General features: G+C 34.7%; 1 protein-coding gene across 8 annotated transcripts in view; it reads right to left on the bottom strand.

Annotated features, from left to right (window-relative positions):
• BRINP3 (BMP/retinoic acid inducible neural specific 3) overlaps positions 1-20,102 on the bottom strand; it is a 402,430-nt gene that overhangs the window by 7,678 nt on the left and 374,650 nt on the right. The gene's annotated exons all lie outside the window — the stretch shown is intronic.

Raw genomic sequence — 20,102 nt, 5'->3', positions numbered from 1 at the left:
AAACCTAAACAATATAGTTTCAGTATCTTTTTGAAGTTAAATATCACTCTTTTGAGTAGAGCATTTCATTTCAGCCTTCATCGGTTTGTGTTTCTCCGACTCTAATACTTTAAACTAAATATGAATTTGGGATTAAGTACCCAAAGCTATTTAAACAATCTAAAGCTGATTATTAGCTCAGCCCCAGAGAAATAATACCAAATAATATTTTACGACCCACCCTCTTCCAATTCTGCTGCTCTGACCATCTCAGCCTTGACAAAGTGGCCTAGGGCTCATAGTGACACCCCAACAAGTAATACTCTCACTCTTTCTTTCTTTCTTTCTTTCTTTTTTAAATAGATGTTTTATTTATTTATTTGACAGACAGAGATCACACGTAGGCAGAGAGGCAGGCAGAGGGTGTTGGGGTGAAGCAGGCCCCCTGCTGAGCAGAGAGACTGATGTGGGGCTTGATGACCTAAGCTGAAGGCAGAGGTTTAATCCACTGAGCCACACAGATGCCTCTCACTCTTGAGAACAGTTTTACACCCCAAGTAAGAGAATGTCATTGTCAAAGTTCCCTCAGCCCTGAGTCTCCCAAGGAACCATCTCTATACTACATGTGTATATAGATACACATCTATAGATCTATAGACACATAAAGATACACACTTTAATTCGAGTATTGACTAATAATTTTGGCTTGAATGTGAAGGAAGGCAATGAAAAAGGGAGTGAAGCAGTTGAAGAGGAGGGTAGGTTATATTTTAAAGACGTTATTACCTGGTAGTTATCGTTCACTGAGGTTTTATCATGAGCACATTTAATAAGCATTATTTATTTGTTCCTCTCAATTCTCATTACTCCCTGAGTAACGATGCTTAGTACCCCAATTTATAAAGGTGAGGGCGTGCCTTTTATTTTTTTTTATTTTTTAAAGATTTTATTTATTTATTGGAGAGAGAAAGAATGAGAAAGAGAGAGAGCATGAGAGGGGGGGAGGGGTGCTCAGAGGGAGAAGCCAACTCTGCTGAGCAGCGAGACTGATGTGGGACTTGATTCTGATCTCCAGGATTAGGACCTGAGCTGAAGGCAGTTGCTTAACCAACTGATCCACTCAGGCACCTCAAGGGCATGCTTTTTAAAAAGCTTAAATAACTAGAACTTGTTCAAAGTCCAAGAGCTAGTCGGTGGTAGAACTGAAAGAAGATCCTTGGTCTTTATGACTCCCAGTGATTGTTTTGGACATGACATCAAAAGCACAAGCAACAAAATGAAAAATTAATAAGTAGGACAACAGCAAACAAAAGGTTTTAGTTGAACTGATTTGTGACACACTTGGTTGAGTGGCATACATGGACAAATCTGTTTACTTCTTAGAGAGCGACTGAAACGTTTTGTCCCCAAAGATGCTGCCTCTGATATTATAGTTCAAAAAATCAAAAGATATATTTTTCTTCTACTTGTGACATAAAATATGAAAAGAGACAGGTCAACATTCAGGCTGTGAAATGAGAGACATGCAAAAATGAACACAATTATGTTTCTCTAAGTAAAGAGAAGATATTATCAAAAGAACACCAGCATTTTCTTAATTAGAGTGCACATTTAATTCTCTTCCAAAGATTACCAAAAATTGAAATATCTTGCCCACTAATTCACACTAGATAATAAGTTAAAAGAGCTTAAAAAGTATTTAGTATGTGCAAGTTCAGCTAGTAAGTGGTTCGTGTAATTGATAAATATTGACACATATGCAATTTTTTCGCAAAGACAGGTAAATCTGGTCTCTCCTAAATACATTCATAACATCCTGGCTTTCATCCACCATAATGTTCATTACACCAAGTCATTATTACCAAATCATCTGTCTCTCTCATTACATTATACAATCTATGAAGAAAAATATGTATTTGTTTACTTCGCTATTTTACTATCACAATGTACTCAATCAGTGTACCATGTTTATACTTCAATCCCCCATTACAATGTTCTAAACCTTTATTGGTCTTAAATGGGTGCATTATGGATCCAAATTTGAAAATTTAAATAATATAAATTAAGAATTTAAAATATTTATAAAGAGACCATTCTATCTTTCACAGGTGTATTCATCTCTGATCCTAGTACCTCAAACCTAACATAAATTTTATAAAAGTGAATAAATTAGTGAATAAGAGGAAGCTGGAAAAGAAAATTTAAGACTAAATTGAAAATGTCCTTCATTATTGTTGTTCTTGTTAATATTTCATATGGCTTTCTTGATTTCTAGTAGTGATGAACATTTTTAAAAATTGTCTTATTTTCACATTTTTTTAAAGTATGTTTCATGACCAATTTCTTATCAACTTAGAGAAGATCAATAAAATGTTTAACTCTATCATGTGAATACTTTAATCAATTTTAATGCTTTTCTAAAACTAATAACCAATACCATTTACATTTAAAGCATAATTTTAAATTTAAATAAATAAAACATAATTTGTGCAAATCTGAGGTCCATCTATTCATATACCTGTGAGCACAACTATGGCATGAGCTGTCTGTGATATATTTACCTTGGTCTTAGAAACATCCCTCCAAATAGATTGTCTCCAAACTTGCCATTTTCTTCTTTCTTGCTACAATCATCATTGTTGTCTACAACCATGGATAACAGCTTATCCCTTTGTGCCTCAAGTAAAGCAAGAACCTGGTTTCTAGAAACCTTGTACCTACTCTTTTCGTCATTTTGTTACATTGGTGTACTAGCACGATTAGCAAGCTACACTTAAAACTGATCCATTACTAATTGTATGTCACCTTTATCACTTTCGAAGCCATTCACAAACTGATAGCCCCTAGCTTCCAATGCTTGATAAAGTGTATTCTCCATTTAAACTGTCCCTGTTCCCCTCCCTAAAAATGTGATGCTCAATTCCAACTACATTGAATTTTCTTCTTATAGAATTGAATGTCCTTTCTCTTCTGCTTAATGTGTTCAAGATGCAAATTGAATCACTTTTCCTCTAAACAGTCTTTTTTTTTTGATGACATAACTTAAAATAACTAAATTCCTTGAATGAGTGTATCAGATATCTATATTCCTGTATTTGTAATTAAACTATGTGTAGCCATATACTGTGGTTTAATAGATTCTTATCTCATTATTTCAACTAATGTATACTATTCATGATAATATCTGTAATTTCTTACATGTTAGTTTTCTTAATTAGAGTATAAGCTCTTCAGAAAAAAGAAAATGCCTGTTATTCCATTGGCATTCCTAGAGATCGACAAAATGCCTTCCTGACACTTCCAAATAAAACTGCTAAGTCAAAATTGAATTATGGACTTATGTTTTTGGAAAACGTCAGAGAGAATACCCTTAAAAACCCCTCAATGCAAAATGCCAAGAAATTCTGACAACACCTATTTTGAATGCATTGTAGGATGGAAAGAAAGATGTAAAACTTCACAGGCTGAAATTGAAGTAAAAGAACAATATGAAAGAAGACATGTGTGCCTGATCTCGAGTTTGGGGTGGTCATCTTGGATATCAGAGACAAAGTGTGGCACACTTAACAGTAAGAAGTTGAATTGGAGACCCACTATATTTGCAAAGACAGACACTGTGCATTGAAGGGGAGTCAGCTTAAAAAAAAACAAAACAGCAGCAAAAACAACCGACATCTAGCAAAGGAAGAGAGCAAATTGAACGTCTACCCTGACCTTGCTGTTTGTAGAAGGGAGAGTGCATGATCTATAAATTCAAAAACAGGAATGAAAATAATTATTTTAAAGTGCTCCAAAATTGTTGTAAGGTGGCAAAATGAGACATACATTTACTAGAGGAATGTACATTCTGCAAAGTACTTGAAGAATCAATATAGATAAAAATAATTTTGACCATGAGCTCACAATAAAAAAAAAAAAAAAAAAAGCACATGAGGATGTGGTAGTTTTTATTTGTGATTGTTTTCACCTTTATACATTATTTTCTCCCTTCTCCATGTTGGATGGCATGGCCTAGAATCACAATACTACTTTTACACATATTTTCAACTCCCTGCTTCCACTTGAGGAGAACTTAACCCTGATTATCTGGATAATAAGTGACAAGAAGATGGGCAAAATCTTTTTATGTCTCACACAAGAAAATGTGAAAATCTGAAGGCACTACAGTTGTAAGACATCAGTATTACACATATTATTTATGATTTTCAAATTGCCAAACAACCATGGGTAGTAGAAGAATGATAGTTATTCTATAAGTGTGAACACCAGTGCCATACTGTAACTACAAAATTGCAAAGGTTTCATTGAATTTACTGCAGATTATAAATGTGATATTGTACAGGATTATTTTCAGACTGCTAATTTTATTATTATTGTTATTAATTTTTTTATAGCGAGAGGGAGAAGGTATGTGGGTGGAAGGGTGAGAGACAGAGAGAGTGAGAATATCAAGCAAGCTCTGTGCCTAGCACAGGGCTTGATGGTCACTTCATATGTTGAAATACTATTTCTCAATATGATATTATTAGGAGTTAGGGACTTTGGGAAATAATTAGGTAATGAGGATGGAGCCATCATTAATGGAATTACTGTCCTTAGAAAAGGGACCCTAGACAGCTTTCTCACCCTGTTTCCACCATGTGAGGGCACGGTGAGAAGATGGCTATCTATAAGGGAAGAAGTGACCTCACGCCAGACACCAAGTCTTTCTCTGAGCCTTGACCTTGGTCCTCTAGCCTCCAGAACTGTGGGAAATACACATTTATTGTTCAAGTCATCCAGTCCATGGTATTTTCGTTATAGCTGCCCAAACTGACTAAGACAGGTATTATCTCCCAATTTTTCTACCAACTTAATATTACATTTAAGTCTGTGGAAAATAAAAGTGAATCAAATGACTGTATAGAAAAATGGAAACAATTCAGAATGTCTAGTTTTCTTTGACCTCATTATTTTTCAAATGAGATTACAAGAAATGATGGATTATCTTAAATGACCGTTCCACATCTATTTAGAAAACAAATAGCAGAGCAATCACTTTAATCCTTGGGTTCCTGGAGCAGGCTTACGTTATGTAGAACATCTCTTTCCTCAGACACAAGACATTCCATTAACCAAAATATCATCTGATAGGGAAAAAAATGAGTCACTCTGGATGATATCAGCAGTGACACCATCAAATGGGTATTTAAAATGTGCTGTTCTCTCACTCGCAGGGTGAACCACAACAATACGAATAGGAGCTTCTTATCAATTGGCAGAAAGAGAGAAACTTGTGTCATTTCAAGAGTTTAATCTATTCTGTTGGCAGGGGGGAACATTTACAAGTTTGTTCCTTTGTGTTGCAGGTTTAGCCTTCATTTAATTTTTGAACAATAAGTCCATTTTGAAATTATTTGAAAATTAGGTATTGTCATTTTTTGCTTATAAATTCATTTTAAGTTATCTTTGTTTCTCTTTTCATTTGTTGCCACTGCCATTTATTACCTTTTAATAATCAAACAATCCTTTGAAGGGGAAGGCAAAAAAGACATTATATGCAAGTAACTGCTAAAACCATGATGTAGAAAATAATCAGATAATTAAAACCTTATAAATATTTATAGATGAGATGTATAATAAGTACCCATTCTAATACAAATAGTCTGACCTTATAAATTCATATGTAGTTTGCAAACCAAGAGCTAACAAAGGGCATTCTAGAAATAGTTCACCAGACCCATAGAAGAAGATCCATAGAAGGAGGTTTTGACTAGAGGTCAAAACCACATTCTCTCTAGACCTCAGAGTTATCAGGGTAATCACATGGTCCTCATGCCCACCATTAAGTAATAACCACAAATACATCATGAGCACTTACTATGTGCTGAAGACTATTTAAATATTTTACATGTATAAATACAAATATATATGTATATTAACATTTAGCCCTTGCAACAACTCTATCAAAGTAACCACTATGATTTTCCACAAGGTGCCCCTTAAGGGACAGCACAAATTGTCTATAAAAATGAGCCAGTGTCCATGCTCTTCACCACTCCACCAGATTATCTATGGTGTTACTGGCCCAATAAAGGCATATATGAAAAAATGATGAGAAAGTATATTTTTCTAGATGATTATAATTTCAGTCTACCTCCTCAGGTGACAATTATCTGAAATGTTTTGACCGCCCAGATAAGCTTTGGACAAAATGTGAACTACTATACTATTTCTGGATTAAACAGCACAAAGTGAGATGAAAATATAATTCACACTGACATCTTAATATCATCATGATGTTTAGTAATCTAAAATCCTATATTTTATAGATTATGTTAAAATCATATGATAGTGAAAAAGAATCATGTGATACAAGGGAGATTCTGAAATAACTTGCATCAATATGTATCAGAGCCATCCTATCCACTTAACTGAAGAAAGAGTAGGTCTACCTCAGTTTCTGTTTAGAGCAATAATACATTTTTATGACACATGTACCTTGCATGAAAGAAAAACAATAACAACCCAAGTGGATACAGGGCTAAAAACAACTTGCCCTTGATTCTGGAAGTTAAATTATTATTATATAAACATTTTCCGTCATGTTTCCTTATCCTTCTAGCATGGGATAAAGCTCCTTAGCTAAATACAGTAGTTTATATAAGATTTCTTCTCATTCTGTCTTTACCTATCAAGTCATCCTAGTATATAGATATAGATAGAGATATCATTTGTTTTGACATATGATACAGGATATCATAACTTGTGATATGTGATAACTTGTGATAACTTAACATACCTCCACCTCCAGGTTTTATTTTAAACAAGCACTGAAAGTCTTTCAGAAGTATTCAATAATGCCTGAAGAATCCACAATCTTTCCCAAGTTGTTAATACTTTTGTTGATTGCTAAGTGTCTTTTCTCTTTGTTCAGTGACATAAAATCACTTGTCCTATATGATATAGGATATCATATGTCAAAACAAATGATATCTCTATCTCTATCTATATATAGATATATAGATTATATATATAATTTGTTATGATATCTGGTTGTGTAAGAGGCAAAGGCAAGCTGAAGAGGTGAGAAATAGCAGTATGATTTGTAAATTAAAAATGAGTGCTTCATTTGTTGTTAATTACCTGTCCAACATCCACAGGCCCCTTCTTCCTACAAACAGAATCTGATTTTGTTCAGCACAAGGTGCTGAAAAACAAAACAAAGCAACACTACTTGCTGTTTTCCTTGAAATTAACAGTAGATACAATTCTAATACAAACAGACGTCTGTCTGATGCAGAATAGTCTGGGATAGCTTCTTTTTCCTGAAAGAACTCAGTAGCCACTCTTGCCACTCCTAATCCTGCTATTTATGCTGAAAATGGTTTTGATTTCTGAAGCAACAAGAGCCATCCCATGGATTCAAGACAACAGACATGTAAGCAAAGTTGAGGGAAAGGCAAAAAACAAACAAACAAATTAAATTAAATTTTAAAAATCCAACCATTCAAAAGCAAGCAAACTGGTCCTATCCTTAAGAACCATCAACAACTGCAACATCTACAACATCAAGTTGCAGAGCCATTGCCAGCAGCTACTTTCTACAAAACTCCTGTTACTTCAGAAAGAAAAATCTTTGTTTTTAAGATTCCATTCATCACAGTTTCTGTTACTTGTAGCAGAATATTGATTACTAGAAACAAGATAAAAGTTCCTGAGAAGCACTCAAACTTTGAAACTAAATAGTCCCTTGCTTTTGTGTTAGGGGTGGAGTGGGGGTTGGGGAAGAAACCCCCAGTCCTTGGAGATTGAGGGATAATCTCAGGGTAAAGCAAGCTGAAGTTATTTGCATACTAACTGTAACAAGGTTTCCTAAGGAAACTCTACAAAAAGTAACTTGTTTTTGCTGCTCTAAAATAAAAGCCAAGCAAATCAAATTCTTGGAACTTCCTTGGAATTCAAATATATAAAGACTGACAACATGAAACAGAAAATTGCATCTGTTGGCTTAATGGACAAGTGATTTTATGTCACTGAACAAAGAGAAATAACACTTAGCAATCAACAAAAGTATTAACAACTTGGGAAAGATTGTGGATTCTTCAGGCATTATTGAATACTTCTGAAAGATTTTCAATGCTTGTTTAAAATAAAACCTGGAGGTGGAGGTATGTTAAAAAAAAATAGCACTTTAAAAAAAAATAAGTATGTGTTTTTAGCATTGGTTAGCCATATCCCTATGGGGCCATTATTTTTGAAATAATGTCAAATTAATGTTGAGACTGAATTTTGTTTTCTTGGTTCATGAGGATTTAGTAGAATTTCAAAAAATATTAGGTCAGTAACTGAAATTATAGAAATCATTGAAAATTTTAAGTATTACTGTATTATCACTTCATTGACTGGGCCACCACATAAGCCAATATTCTACATATATATTTCAGAATGCCTTTTGTTTTTGCAATGAAAAGTTTAGAGAATCCATTTGCAGCATTAGATTGGGAAACAAAGTCAGTAAACCAATAAATACACACTGATTTTTTTTTAATCTAATGTATGCTTTTCCTCTTCCAGTGAATCAAAAGTCTCTTTTTAGTGTCTTCCTAACAGTATTTGGACTCTTACAAGAAAAGTTTTATTTCTCACTTCAGTTTATTCCCACATATATCACTCCTGTAAATGATCTCAAGTACAACCTCTTCCTATTCCTCTAAATGGAAAGAAGCATGTCACCATATATCAATGCCAGAGTTGTTTTGGGGAGATTGAACTGAAACACTGCATTTCCCAGGAAAGAACCCAGGATTAAATCAAACCTACAACTTACATTTCAGTATTCAGGGAATAGTTTGTCATATGATAAGATCACATAGTATGTTTTCTTTCTAAAAATATTGCCTTAGATTCTAATGATTTTAATCTAAAGAGGGGGCATCAACTGTGCCTATGAACATTAAGTTCTGAAATTCTTCTGGCGTCTTTTGAATACATTGTGGTTCCATTAATACCTACTTACGATCATCTCACTCCTCAGATAAAAACCTTCCCACCATCTCAGTTAGCATAAAAGTCTTTCGAGTAACTTCTAAGATCCAGCATAACGAAACCTCCTACCGTTCTCTAACCTCATTGAGATTCCTTTCCTGCATCCTTGCTCCTTCCTGAACATTCCTTTGCTTCGGTTACTGGGCATTTTTCGTTTGCTCTTCCCTAGTCCTGGAGCTCCCTTGATGGTACATCTATCTCTATGGCCTCCTTCAACTCGTTCAGATGTTTAAGCTCATTTTTTTCTTAGTTGAGGCTTTCTAAATCGTTGGTCGGCCCAGCCCTCCCTCCCTATCACCCTCCTCTGCTTTATTTTACTGGAACATTAATGTTCAGGCTGTTTTAAGTATCTCTATATGGGCTCCCATGTGGCTCAGTCGGTTGATTTCTAGACTCTTGACTTTGGCTCAGGACATGATCTTGGGGTCCTGAGATTGAGGCCTGATCGGAACTCAGCACTCAGTGTGGAGTCTGTTTGAGTTTCTCTCCCTCTGCCTCTCCCCCTGAACACACATCCTCTTTTTCTCCCTCTCACTCTGTCTCAAATAAATATTTTTTAAAATAATAATAATAATAATAATAATAATAATAAATAAATGTCTCTCTTCACCAGAATGTTAGTCATTGAAAGTAAGCATTTTTATCTCAATTATTTACAGTTATATTCCCGGAAACACTATCTGGCTCATTGTATGCATTCAATAAATTATGTTGCAGAATAAATTAACTAATTCCTTAGAAAATTTATAAAGTGAGAGGCATACTTAGTAGACACAAGTAACTATAGCTTGTTCAAGTTGCATATCTTCAATTTACAGAAGGTACTCTTAGATATAATATGAACACTTCTCAGTGAAGTAGAAATACCTCGACTTGAAAATCATTACTCATTTCTTTTCATTTTGCTTTGAACACTATGTTCTATGCTTCAATGGTCAAAATTAGCTCTATTCATTTTCCTTTTATTAAACACTGGAGTATTTGGAATAAAAAATCCACTTGAGGGAAGTTTTAGAATAAAGCAAAACTGAAGAGCAAAAAGAAGTGTCAATTTTTTTTTTAAAGATTGTATTTATTTATTTGATAAAGACAGAGAGAGCATGCACAAACAGGGGGAGCAACAGAGAGAGAGAGAGAAGCAGACTCCCTGCTGAGCAAGGAGCCTGATGCAGGGCTCCTGGATCCCAGGACCCCAGGGTCATGACCTGAGCCAAAGGCAGATGCTTAACCACCTAAGTCACCCAGGGGCTTTGAAAAGAGTCAATTTTTAAATCTGTTTCTCACCTATAACTTGACAAATACTTCTAGATTCCAGCTTCTTATCCCATGCCCTAGATAGCATCCATCTACCTTTCCCTGAAAAGTAAACTTCCATTCACATTTTTTTTTAAAGATTTTATTTATTTATTTGACAGAAATCACAAGTAGGCAGAGAGACAGGCAGAGAGAGAGAGAGAGAACAGGAAGCAGGCTCCCCGCTGAGCAGAGAGCCCGATGCGGGGCTCGATCCCAGAACTCTGGGATCATGACCTGAGCCGAAGGCAGAGGCTTTAACCCGCTGAGCCACCCAGGCGCCTCACTTCCATTCACATTTTAAAAATCTTGTTCTATCATCAGTATCTGACTTTATCATTTTCCACAGTTTCTTAAAGAAAGGAAGAACATGAGAAATAAAATTCTGTGTTTTTTATACATCAGCACAGAAATCAAAGTTGAACAATTAAATCAATTCTAACTTAGGATGACTTAACATCCTCCTAAGCCCCGTGCTCTGGACACAGATGTGGAGACATTCAGACCAAGAGAGAAGCCCTGAATATCACAGTCCCCAACAGCTTCAGAAAAGCGAAGGTAACAGGTAATTTTTTATTATAGTTTTAATATTTGATTTAAGAATATTTTGCTTAATGACTCTGATACACATAAAACATGTTAGATGAAATTGATTTTATGAACACATTCTAGGGCAGCTTTCTATTTGGCTTCCTTACACATTAACAGAGAAATGAGATTTGAAGTAAGTGTATATGGTTCTCTGAGCACTCCTCCGAGAAACAAAGCAACTGTATTGTCCCTAAAACCTGAGAGCCTCTGGAGGAGTTTTTGATGCACCTTAACTATGCTAATCCATTCACTCTATTTCTATTCTTCTCGCTTCACACCACTAAGAGTAGCCAAAATTCATTGCTTCCTATGTAGTGTAAAATCAAAGGAATGATGAAGTTGTTCCCTAAAGCTGTGTACATTTAGGCTTATACTTGGTCATTTTTATCTACATGAGTCTACACTAAAATGGATTCTGGTTAGTCTTAACTTTCTCTTTGGAATAACCATCATACTGCTCCTGAAAAATACTAATTAGAAGTATCTGCCTCTCACAAATGTAGTTAAAAGCAACCATTAATAGCTGAAAATTGATTAAAGTAGACAACATCTGCTTTTAGAACCAAAGGCTCCGACATATAATGTGTTATTCTGGCAAGTGGGAATACACACATTTCAGATACGCTATGGCATGGCACATACACGAGAAAATTAGCTTTCAAAGTGGTATGTCAACATTAATTTTCATAGTTTCATAATATCTTTAATCATAACCAATGGGGTTAGACAAAAACACCTGCTGTCCTTTCTGTTATTTGTTTGACAAATTAAATTCAAAGTAGCATGACTACCATATAACTGGATATCCACCCTGGGGTGAGTGTCGTCAAGTGTTCCTGCAATGTCAGCAGTTGGTGTAAACAGAACATCCTAAAGGGACTAAACACAATTTCAAATGAATGTATTTCCATTACCTTTCTTAATAGATTTTCTGATTCAAAAATTGAATGAGATAAATATGAGTTTTTATTCATGGAGTAGTTACCTGAAGAAAATTGAAGGGATGAGTTGAAGCTATACTTAGCTATTTGCATATGAAATACTTGGAATACTTGGCTGTTCTCTCACTCAATGAATTTGAGAGCCTTGTGTTTCTTGAAATTTCTGTACACAAAGACAGATTTCTGTTTTCCTACGTGATTATTAAAAAAAAACCAAAAACAAAACAGTGCATTGGGTATAGGGACACCATAATCCTCATAGTTATTCTCCAACTTAAAAAGATGATTACCTCTCTAAATCAATTTATAGTTGGTTAAAGGGAACAATTGCCCAACTACTTTGGGTATTTAATCTCCTACTCTATGCAAGATATATTTGAACTTCTCAATATAATGTCTTTGCAAAATACGGAGCTAAGGTTTCTAAATCCCTTTGTAATCTAATTGTTCTATGTTAGAGATAACCATCTCATTGTGATTCACAGTAAATTAAGAAGAAATATCTTGCTAAATGTTTTAAAATAGTAGTAGCAACTTTCAACATTTTTGTTTAACAAATTTCTACAAAAATTTTGTGTTAGGATAAACTAAAATGTGCACATAACAATACATGCTATTTAATAACTATTTTTAGGTTCCTTACTAGTTTTACACGTTTTATCCACCTCCTCCCCTTTTATGGGAGGTGGGAAGGTTGCAGTAGTTTAGAACATTTTAAGGCAAATTTCAGACCTCCTGTTATTTCCCTCTAAATATGTTGCATGCAAGTCTATATGCATCTCAAAATTAAAACGTTAGAACATTCCCTTACATAATCACAATTGCCACTATCACATAACAAGTATAACCATAATTTATTGACAGTGATTAATACTCAAGCCATAATCAAATTTCTGTGAAATTCTAAAAATACATATTTTTAGTTATTAAAAATCAGGATTTAAAGAGATCCTATTCATTTCATTAAGTAGCTATGTCCCTTAAGTCTTTTCACTTTTGCTTTCTTTGTTTCTTCCCATTCCATTGACTTTTTGAGGAAAGGAGACCAGTTTTGTAGAATAGCTCATGCTCTGGATTTAATAATGGATTCCTCAGGGTCATTTAAGGGTACCATTAAACTCACTCTTCTATCCCTAATTAATTACCTGTAGATTAGAAGTTGGCATTATATGTATGATTAGACTCAAGTACATTGTGTTTTATGGCACAGAGTACAGAAAAATCTCATGCGTGATTCTGAATATTTACTGTTTCTATGTTTAATATTCTTCCCTCAAATCATAAACACACACACATACACTCAGACAGTATAAACAACTCAGATTTCAAACCAAGCTCTGTGATAACCTAAAAAATTTTCATTAAGAAACAGCCTGTACAGTGTGCTTAAGCCAAGTACTATGACATTCCGTCTGACCCTTGACTTCTATTTCTTCCTGTGCAAATAAGAAATAAAATGTTACATGGAAAAAAAAATACAACTGGAATTAAGATATGGTTAAATCTTCACAAAGTGCTTTCACGTGGGATCTAAGAGAGAAAAGAAAGATGTATAACATTTTTAAGCAGCTATCTTAGGTACTTTACCTAACATATTTATATAATTCTCACTCCTATGAAGTAAATATTATTAACAGTATTTTTTTTACAGAGCAGATTACTGAGACTGAGAGGTGAAGTAACTTTCTGGGTCATAAAGATAATGAGTAAGGGGGAGATTAGGGAGTTGAGCAAAGATCTTCCTACTACGACCTAGCTCAACCTTAGAAGTACATGGATGACTACAAGCACAGATCTTCCTCCACTTACAATGGATTTACGTCCTGATAAATCTCTCGTAAGTTGAAAATATCATTAAGTCAAAAAAGCATTTAACACATCTGAGATACCAAACATCATAGCTTAGTCTAGCCTAACTTAAAACCACAGTTGGGCAAAATCTTCTAATACAAAGCCTATTTTATAATAAGGTGTTAAATATCTCTAGTAATTTTTTTTTAATAGTATACAAAACCAGAATGGTTGTGGGTACAGAATGGTTATAAATGTATCGATTGTTGACCTCATGATCATGTGGCTGACTGGGAGCTGCCCAACATCCTGAGAGAGTAGCATACCTCATCTGGCTAGCCTGGGAAAAGATAAAAATTCAACATTTGAAGAATGATTTTGACTGGATGTTTATTGCTTTTGTACCGTCATAAAGTCAAAAATCCTAACTTGAACCATCATAAATCAAGAACCCTGCCCCAAATATATTGCTTCATTGCTTACAATTCTTTCATTATAAAACATATTCCCTTGCATCAGGAAGGAAGGAAGGAAGGAAGGAAGGAAGGAAGGAAGGAAGGAAACGAGTAATTCAAATAAAGTAATTAGGAAAATACAGTACCAAAGCTGTCTATTACAACAGAAAGTACTTCATTATATTTCTAGCTTAACTCCAAACTACTGTTAAGTTTTCCTTCAATTTTAGACTTAGAATAATTACTTTGGGTATAAACAAAGATTGATTTATTAACTGGTATTTGTATTTTAATTTTGAAAGAGGTAAGGATTTAATTTTGTAAGGATTTAATTTTACCATAGTGGCTAATATGCACTGCCTACTATGTTCCAGGTATTTCTCTAAACACCGTACCTTTATGAACTCATTTAGACTCAACAGGAGTCTAAGATTGGTACTGATATCTTCTCCATTTTGCTGATGAGGAAAGTGAATTACAGTGAGGAGTGAAGTAATTTGGAACACGAACACTGAAATGGCTGAGCTGGGATTTAAACCGGCAGTATGATACTCTTATGCACTAGTTAATACTGCATTTCCATAAAACTAGCTCCTTTTTAAAGGCACAATAAAAGGTAATGGCATTTCCTTCAGGTAATTAAAACCTCAGTCAATTCTAAGAGACTCATTGATACATGAAAGAGTTAAGAATGTATGCAGAGGAAGAGGAGATGCAGAGAAACATTTTTAAATAGAGAAATAAGAAAAAAAAAACCCTAAATTATTTATTTATTTGTTATTCATGAATCACTTGCTGAGCTGAGATTTTTTGTTTCCAGAATATTCATCAATTCAAAGCATATTCCAAGAGGTTATCTCATGTCTTTTCTCATTTGCTTTTCTGTGACAAAAGCCATGTTTCTACGTTAATAATATGAGTTAAAATCTGAACTTTCAAATTCTGTTGAAATAAGAAGAATAACAAAAGGTAACTGCTGTTTATCCTCTTCTGATTTTCCTGGTGTGTAGCTAAACAACAAAAATTCAGTTAGATTCATTTCTGTGTTACCATTATCAGAATTAATTTAAGGTTACATTTTTACTTATCAGTACTTCCTGAGAGTCTCTAAATTTTTAAGATATTGCATTAGATGAAACTTTGTTGAATCTTCCCTCTCTCTCTTTTTTTTTTTTATTGTTTTAGCCATTTATTATCCACAAAGTTCACTTACACTGACTACAGATGTCTATTTCAGGTAACTTTCTGGTGCTTTGTTAAAGCCTGCTTCTGGGCTTAAATTTATGTGAGGGACAGGGAAAACAACAATGATAAGATTGAAGTGTAGGTTATTCTAATTGATTAATGACTTACATGCATCTTTTTATGCTCTAAAATTTTCTAGATGGAAGCCCTAGTGTCTGGGATTAGTAGCACTGATGGGCAACTCAGACTGCCTGTGAACCATTCAGCTGGGGCCCCCTGCGAGTCATTCTTCAGTACTGATGTGGTCAGGACCTGTGCCAGTATACTCAAGCTACTGAGTCCCAGAGAGCAGCTCTTCATTTGTCTTATTACTTTGCAATAAATTAATGAGTTAATTTATGACCCCATCAATTCTAGCAAGTAAATATCTCATTGCTACATTTCCTTAATTTTTTCCTTCTATCTGTCTGATCTGTTTTTCTTATTTTATTTCATTTACTTCACTTATTTTATCTTTCGAGGGAAAGGAGGTTGGTGAACTGCTTTCTCTGGCCATTATGAAAGGTATATTTGAAAAAGCCTGAAGGCTAGTGATAAGAAGCTAGTGATTTTGAATTCTAACAGTAGAGAATTCTGAAAAGCTCAACTCTCCTTCACCTTTCTTCAGCATTATTTTTTCTCTACTGCAACCTTATTTCATTGCAGTCAATGCACGATGAAGTATTTAGTAATAAAGTCTTACCATTTCATGAAAATATTGCATTGTATGGGAAAAAAGTATTAGAAAATGCAACATATTACAAAGAAAACACAGCGTTATTCCCCTAAGACATAAAAATATTGTCATTATAATCACTGTTTCTCATAATGACAAGCATTTAAGTATAGTTTTAAAACCTACCTTTATTAAGTACAGAATTTGCCTAAAACTGGTTGTATACACAAGACTACACCTTTAAAAAATAATACTTGAATTAAGTACATACAGTAGTCACAGATAATGTATCCCTAGGCCTGTAGACAAAAATTGAACTATGGCATATGATACAGAATTGAAATTAAACTAAGGAAAATGCAAACAAGAGACTGCTTATAGTACAGTACATGTTGTCAACTAAGGTGAAAATGCCATGAAATCAAATTAAATATGGAATGATAAATAGATCAGGCAAATTTGCAAAGCTGAAAAAAGGCTTAAAAGTCAAACTCCTACTGAACTAGACACACAGTGTGATGGACTGGAAGTCTAGTTTGCTTTGTTCGTTGCAGACTCTTACTAGTAAAATCTCTAAGACCATACAAAATGTTTCATTATTTGAGGATATGAAGATAATGAAAATTGTATATTAATATTAGAGATAAAACAAAATGTTAAAAGTCAAAGTTGGAAACCATCTGCACAGAGAATGCTATTGAAATGTTTTCACATCCATTTCTCTATGAAATAAATGCTAAAACTTGTATTACTTTGTTCCCTATTTTGAAATATGTTAAATTGTCAACAAAATCTGAATTAATCTTCTTAGAGAAGACTTGCAAAAGCCTATATATGAAAGTTTAGTAAGTACTCATTTAGTTATAATTATGTGTCTAATATCAATTTTAGATAATATTATGTGAGGAAAATGAAATGAAATGGAATGAAATGAAAATTAAAATATAAATAGTTTTATGTGTGAATTCTAAGGGCCTATTACACTAGAAATGCATATACATATATAATAAATTTAAATTAAAAGCAATTCATAGGCTATGCTAGTAAGTATAGAAGTTATAAAAATATAAATCATTAGTAGTTGTTTTGAAGTCAGAGTTATACGTGGGTTTTTGATTGCATGAGGAGTGAGCACTTCAACCCTATGTTGTGGGTGAAAACAACCAAAAAAGAGATGGTCTCTGAACTGAGGTTTATGGAATAAGTATGGTATGGATAAGTAAAGGGAACACCAGGTGACATTATTGTGGAGAATCATATCTAACATGGGGTAGTAAATAGAGGAGTGATAACACCCGTGTTTTTTCCAACTGACAGTGGGTCTTCTCTACCTTAAGCTCATTAATCAAGTTAAATCAGCATATCTTGAAATCTCCTGTGTTATAATACTTTTTTTTTTTTTTAGAGTTGGATCCATTGTTCATCCAATTACATGGTCTTGAGTTCATTCATCATTCCTGTTCGATTCATACACTCACTAGCAAGATACAGATATAGATATTATACTGGATTGTACAGTGTCACCTCAAAATCATGTCTGCCTGGGCCTCAGAATGTGACTTTATTTGGAAATAGGGTCTTTACAAGGCAATTAGTTCAACTTAGATGAGTCTATGCTGGATAAGGGTAAGCTCTAAATCCAAACACAACTGACCCTTGAACAACATAGGGGTTGAAATGCTCACTCCTCATGCAATCAAAAACCCACATATAACTCTGACTTCAAAACAACTACTAAGAGACAACTGGTGACTGGAAACCTTACTCATTACATAAACAGCCTATTAATACATATTTTATATATGAATTATAGACTGTATTCTTATAATAAAGTAAGCTACAGAAAAGAATGTTATTGAGAGATCATAAAGAAAATAAAATTATAGTACTATACTGTATTTATCAAAAAATGTCAATACAGATATGGACCCCCAGAGTTCAAACTCGTGTTGTTCAGGGTCAAGTGCACTGGCATCCTTGTAAGAGGAGATTACATAGAGACACAGACACATAGAGGGACGACGTCCAGGTGACAATGGAAGCAGTGATTCAGTGATGTAATTCCAAGTCAAGGGTTGCCAATATGTTGGCAGGAACTAGCAACTACCAAGGAAGTGTTCTTCTCCAGAGCCAGAAGGATCATGATCTGTGAACCCCTTGATTTGAGATTTCTGACCTACAGAATGTTGAGAGAATAAACGTCCTTTATTTTTTTCAGTCATCTTGTTTGTGGAAATGTTGCAGCATCCCTAGGAAACATATAGAGATCTAAGTGTAGAGATAGATAATAGATGATAAACAGATAGCTAACTAGACAGACAGATAGATCTGTATGGTCTGGTGCCAGCGCCTGAGATTTATAAAATGAGTAAGTTTGAGGTCATGCTCTTTTGAAGTTAAAAGTCTGGAAATCAAGCAATCAGTTTTGAATTCTCCTTCTTTTGGTGCATAGTCGCCATGGGCCCTGAGTTTCCCAGCACATTCTTGTTGAGTGTACCAGTCTGCAAGTGTTATCTGTCTCCTGACATTAAGCATTTCTGTAGCTAATCATATAGGCAGCTAAGTAGATCAAGACAACTATAGCCTGATGGTGACCACTTTGAAACTGCCCAGGGGAAGGATGTAGCTTGTTACCAGTTATCATAATGCTTCTTTGTTGCTCAAAAGTTTTAGACCCTTGGTGCTGTATTTCTCAGTAGTAATGAAATTCCACCACATGGAAAGCATCCTGGGGTACCTGGGTGTTTCAGAGGATTAAAGCCTCTGCCTTTGGCTCAGGTCATGGTCCCAGGGTCCTGGGATCGAGCACCGCACCAGGCTCTGGGCTCATGCTCAACAGGGAGCCTGCTCTCTCTGCCTGCCTCTCTGCCTACTTGTGATCCCTGTCAAATAAACAAATAAAATCTTCAAAAAAAGATTTTAAAAAAATTAAAAAAAAAAAAGAAAAAGAATCCATCTGGACCCATCACATCCTCTCTGTGTGAATTTCAGACAAGGACAACCAATGTAATCACGCTGATATTTACACTGCTTTATTTGGCATGAGTAATAAAGACCTTTGACCCTGATTGAGGAGTCTTGCATCCTTTGCCAACATCCATGAATGATAAGAGGTTAACAGAGTAGATTGCAAGTCATATAAAACTTCAGAATCCTGCATATTCCTTGACACTTCCTCCCTACTCACTTAATTATGAAATTGTATTTTTTCATCTTTTTCACTGTCTTAGCCCTACTCATTGTGCCACCAAATAGATACATTGGATTACTAGAGAAACTTTTTAAAAACATGTTTTCTAAATTAGCATCCATATCACTCAGCAAAAGAAGAAAAACAAACACATTGAGTCCCCATTGCAAAGTTCTTAATGCAGCATCCCGGGCCTTTACAATCTGATATCATGTGGTGCCTGGAAGTTGTATTCACTCTCCATCTTTAAGCACTCTCTTTAAATATGCTCACTTCCACATCTTTGTTTAAATCATTTCCCCAGTTTAGGTAGCTGCACCAATTTTACTTAAGTCTTGTTCTTATATTGATGGACAAGTAGAGTCTCCAAATTGTCTTTAGCTCCCCTGCCCCTTGCTGATTCTGAAGTCATTCAAAATATTTCTGTACTGATAAAGAATGTACACCCTTATGAAGCCCCTAAGAGATGCTAAGCTTTTGAGGGCTGATGGTAATATTTAGGTTTTTATTCTTGGACCCCAGGAAATTGTATAACATACAGATGCTGCTCAGGAAATTTTTATTTAACAATGAAAATAACAAAATCCTATATAAAAAGTGATGCATTATGATATTTAAACAAATCACTCCAGATGCCTGGGTGGCTCAGTCAGTTGGGCGTCTGCCTTTGGTTCCGGTCACAATCCTGAGATTCTGGGATCAAGTCCTGCACTGGGCTCTCTGCTCAGCAGGGAGCCTGCTTCTCTGCCCCTCTCCTGGCTCATTCTCTCATTCACTCAGATAAATAAATAAAATCTTTAAAAAAATCACTCCACTTTCAACAGTTTGAAAACTGTTTTAGAAAGCTCCAAAGCATTGTGTGTAACTGTGGTATAAAAATCAGTCTGACGCCATTTCATAGCTTATCAGAGGAGGTAGAGATGCACAAAATTGAT

This window comes from Mustela erminea, chromosome 17 (genome assembly GCF_009829155.1).
Source record: "Mustela erminea isolate mMusErm1 chromosome 17, mMusErm1.Pri, whole genome shotgun sequence".
Lineage (NCBI taxonomy): Eukaryota > Metazoa > Chordata > Mammalia > Carnivora > Mustelidae > Mustela > Mustela erminea.
This window is presented reverse-complemented; position numbering and strand designations above follow the sequence as displayed.